This window comes from Crocodylus porosus, unplaced genomic scaffold (genome assembly GCF_001723895.1).
Source record: "Crocodylus porosus isolate Cpor-Errol unplaced genomic scaffold, CroPor_comp1, whole genome shotgun sequence".
Classification (NCBI taxonomy): domain Eukaryota; kingdom Metazoa; phylum Chordata; order Crocodylia; family Crocodylidae; genus Crocodylus; species Crocodylus porosus.
The window spans coordinates 23,294-28,141 of NW_017728890.1; positions in this window are offsets into that span (position 1 = coordinate 23,294).

Below are 4,848 nucleotides of genomic sequence, written 5' to 3' on the forward strand. Positions count from 1 at the left end.
AGGACGGGGAGGCTGTGCTGGAAGGGAGCGGGGGGATAGTGGTTAGAGCGGGGAGGGCAGTGCTGAGGGGGTTGCTGTAGTGTGACCTTGAGATTCGCCCCGGCCGCGCCAGGAGCTACGGGTGCTTTCTTCCTCCACCACCACCTGCCTGCCTGCCCTTGGCCCTATCACCCCGCCCTGCTGGGACCATGCAGAAGGGCGCCTCATCCTTCGGCACACGGCCGCGGCCCAGTGGGATCCACCTCTTGGCTGCCCAAAAGAATCCGCCTGGCGGACACGGCCAGCTGCTGGCTCCCTGCCTCAGTTTCCCCAGCATGTTACCACTCCGGCCCAGGGGCAGCGCTCTCCATCACAACAGTTTCCTGTAATTAAAAGGAAAAGCCCATTGCCACCCCCATCTCTTCTGCTCAGAGGCCTGGGGGCTCCCAACTCAGCTCCTCTGGCCACTGGAGGCTGCAGCACAAGCTTGTGCCTGCCCCCCCCCACCCCATCTCCACCTCTGATTTCAGGGTATCACCCGCTTGGGCCCAACCCTTGCACAAGCCACACAGCAGACGCAGGGGTTGTCGTGCGAGCTGCAGCCACTAGATGGGGACAGGGGCACACAGGCTTAGCCCCGCACACTGGGAGAGGGAGGGCTGGCTGGGCTAATGGTTACAGCCAGGCCCTTTGGGGAGGGGGGATTCAGAAGAGCCAGGGGAAGGCGTGGGGGCTGGTGCTCCCAGCAGAGGAGCGAGGGAGGGTCAGGGCTCCTGGGTTTTCTCCCCAGCCAAGCAGGGCAGCGGGGTCCGATGGGAAGGGAGTGGCAGTCAGGCTCTGTTCCTACCCCCTTGGCTTTGTGCAGGGGGGAGGAAGAGGAAGTTGGGGGGATGGCAGGGGGGCATCGATGGCAGGCGGCTGTAAAGAGGAAGTCAATTCTCCATGGCTGAGTTACCTGCTCCATTTCCCCACTGTGATCGATGCGGCCTGGCTTGGGGATAAATGGAGCAGGCAGCTGTTGCGGGGGATGGAGAAAGGCACAGAAAGCCCCTGGCAGCACCCTCCTCCCCCCAAGAGCTCACAATCCTCTCCTTGGGGTCCCAAAATGCACGATCCCCCAGCTCTGGCTGCAAGGTTGAAGGGAGATACCTCAGCCCGGAGGGGGCAGGAGCCAGCCGCGTGCTCCAGGATCGTACAGCGCCTGACACCCGGGGCCCAGTCCAATCCCTAGGCCACAGACAGCAGCTCACAGCCACGGGACCCCCCACAGCCTCAATCCCAAGGAAGGGCAGGGGTCTGAAGGCTCCTAAATTCCTGAGGGGCGGATGCTATAAGCCCCGAGCCCCCAGCTCGGCATGGATGGGGCCGGATCCTGCCCCTCCAAAGTCAAAGTCAGGGCCCAGGGAGGGTGGCAAAAGGAACCGAGCTGCACCGGCTTCAGGATGGACTCATGCGGGAGGGAGGACACGCAGGTTCCCTGCCTTGCCACAGCAGGGAGGCTAGTAAGAGCCCTGCTGCCCTCTCACCCTGCTCCTGCCAGCACAGCGTCCCCTAATGCCACTCTGGGACACTGCAATCAGCTCTGCAGGCCAGGGGGCACCCCCCATCCTGCCCCCAGGCGGGCACTTTGGGTCAGTCCTGACTCAGAGGGTCCTAAACCCCTTAGAGACATCAGGTTGCTCCCTGACTTAGCCACGGCAGCAGCAGGGGGATTTGAACCCCTGCCCAGCCCACTCCAGCTCGCTGGGTAGAGCACTGGACGAGGAGAGCAGGCATACGCCGAGTCAGGAACACGGTGGGGGAGCCATCCAGGGGCCCTCAGGCAGTGGAGAGAGGCTTTGGCCTTGCCCAGCTGGTTGCTAACCCACTGGCAGAGCCAAACCCTCCAGAAACCCAGCACTTTATCCCTTCCTTCACTTCCTTCCCAGGTAGCCTGTACAGCACCCAGCATGCATGACCTCAGCATCTAGCATTCATGACTTCAGGGCATGTACTGTGTCAAGCATGCATGACCTCCGGGCCACGTACAGTGCCTAGCACACATGACCTCGGGGTTTGTACAGTGCCTAGCACACGTGACCTGTGGGCAGACAGCCGCCAGCATGCCTGAAACCAGGCATGTACTGCACCTAGCGCAGACAACCTCGGGGCATGCCTAGCGCCGAGCACTCATGACCTTGGCACATCTACAGCACCTAGCACGGACAACCTGCACCCAGTGCCTCAGACCAGGGGGCCGGGAGGGGAGAGCAAAGCAGGCATCCCCCACACGCTCCCCTTCCTACCTCCTCTCCCTTAAATCAGCACGGGCTTGCTGGGGAGAGGAGGACCCACCTCCCTTCCCTGCGCAAGGAGCTGGATGCAGACAAATGACAAGGCTCCGGCGTGACGCCGCACGTCTCCTTTGCAGATTCCAATTCGCCTGCCCAAGGTCAAAGCCATTACGGTGTTATTAAAAACATAAATGTTGCACACCAAAGAGAGGGAAAGAAATAATAAGGCAAGGATGAGAAGGAAGGAGGGGGTGGGGGGGCTGGGGGCGTAATTGCGCCTCTCTCTCACTTTCCTTGGAAGGTGTCAGGCTTCATAAGGTGCCGAACGAAGGCAGCGATTTCAAGACACACACAGAACATTGCTTTTTAATTTAAGCCGTTAAGGTCAGTGGCAGCAAATGGGGCAGCGGCTTCAATTGCAAACTGGGGAGGGGAAAAAAAAAAGGAGAGAGAGGAGGGAAAGAAGGCAGACAAAGGGAGGGAAGGAGATGCAGCAAGGGTTTCAAGGCTATAAGGTTCGGGACTGAGAGAGGCAGTGACGGGGGGGCATCAGAGGTAGCTAGAGATGCAGCCTCTACCATGGTCCAGGGAAGGGAGATCCCCAAGGGGACAGAGGGATGAAGGCATGTGCCCAAGGTCACTCAGGGGGCCGAGTCAGAGCAGGGGCAAGGACCCAGGTGTGTCATGGTCAAGGCAGTGCTTTAGCCACTGTGCCACCCTTCCTCTAGAAGCGGCCTGTGTCCCAGAGTGGGTGCAAGTGGGGCCTGAGGATGCCAGCTGGCCCAGGATCACTAGTGGTATCTTGCCCAGAGACGAGGGGTTTGCTGCCAGTCTCATCTGGACAGTGGGAGATTACCTCCCCCCGCAAGCCGTCCCAGCGATCACAGACTGACACAGCATCACCCTGGGGGTCACGCCTGCCTGGCCCTGTGGCAGCTGGGAGCCTGGTCCGGCCCCACACTGGGCACAGCTGTTGGCTTCATGGTCACAAGGCATTAAACATCCCTCCTGGGCACAGCCCCCTCTGGGCTCAGGCAGGGGGGAAATGGGCACCTTGGCAATGGCAACAGGCAGAGAGAGTAAACCGTCTATAGGAATGGATGCACAGATAAATAGAAAGACAGAAGGTTTGTATGGGGATAGAGAGACAGAGAGAGTTTGTATGGGGACAGACAGACGGACGGATGGATGGATGGATGCAGTATTTATATGGGGATAGATAGATAGATAGATAGATAGATAGATAGATAGATGGTTTATGTGGGGATGGATGGATGGTACTGAGATGCATGGAAGGTCAGACAGACAGACAATGGTTTGCTGTGGGGCCAGATGGATGGATGGATATGAAGAAAGCAAGGAAAAGGAGCCTTAAGACAAACACCTCTGGCTAGTCCTAATGGAGCAAAGCTTTACCTGCCTCCCCCACCACCATCCCCAGGACCCCTCTCTCAGCCCCTGGCTTTGTCCCTGAACCCTCAAAGTCCATTTCCCTGCCAGACTGTTTCACACCCAGGCCTCGTGGGCACTGGGAGATGTCTGGTGTGGGTTGTGTGGCCACACAGAGGGTGGGTGGATCTGTCCAGATCCCTCCCAGCTCTGCAGGCATCCCCTGGCTTTGGATTCAGCGAAGTGAAAGCCAGGGCCCCGTGTAAGATGCTGGCGTTTCTTCTGCACCCTTCCCAGGGGATCCTATCCCTGCAGACACAGCTGTCATGAGGCCTTGGGCCCAAACCACAAGAACCCACCCTGCGGCTTCTCTGGCTCGGGCTGGGTGTTTGCATGCAAGCTCACAGCACAGCAGAGCATTAAAGGGGGCAGTTAAACCATGGGAGATGGTCTCGGCCCACGCTGAGCTCCCCCACTGGACTCCTGGGTTCTCTGATTTGACTGTGAGTGTGTCGTGGACTGGGCCAGGCCAGATGTGCCCATGGCGCGGTGCTGTATCCACCACATCCCTGGGCTTAAAGAGTCATAGAGAAGGTTGGCTGGGAGGGACCTGCAGAGGTCACATCTGGTCCAAGCCCCTACAGCAGGATCAGTCCTGTCCAGACCATCCCATCCCAGACAAATCCATGGTCTCTTAGCAAAGCTCCAGGGTCTGCCCTGACACAACACAACACAAAGCTTCTGCCCTGCCGGAGGTAACTCAGGGGACCGACTTCATGGGGCCTGAGATCTCAGGGAGAATCAGCTCCCTGCTAACCCGCTCTGCGCCTCTGCGGCTCATTCAGCCAGGCCCCTGCTCCCCTCCACAAACCCAAATCCCCGCCCAGCGTGAGGACCCTCAAACTTCTGGGTGACATCAGTGACTGTGGGCAGCTCCCGTCCTTTACCCACACCTCAGTTTCCCTGCAAGCCCAACCTGTGGCTGGCTCAGTTTATGGCATGTTATTTCCTAGTTTCATAGTTTCTAGCATCAGAAGGGACCTGAGCAGATCATCTAGTCCGACCCCCCGCCATGGCAGGAAAGAGTACGGGGGTCAAACGACCCCAGCAAGGTGTTCATCTAACGTCCTCTTAAACACCCCCAGGGTAGGCGCCTGCACCACTTCTCTTGGAAGCTGGTTCCAGACCCTAGCCGCCCTGACCGTGA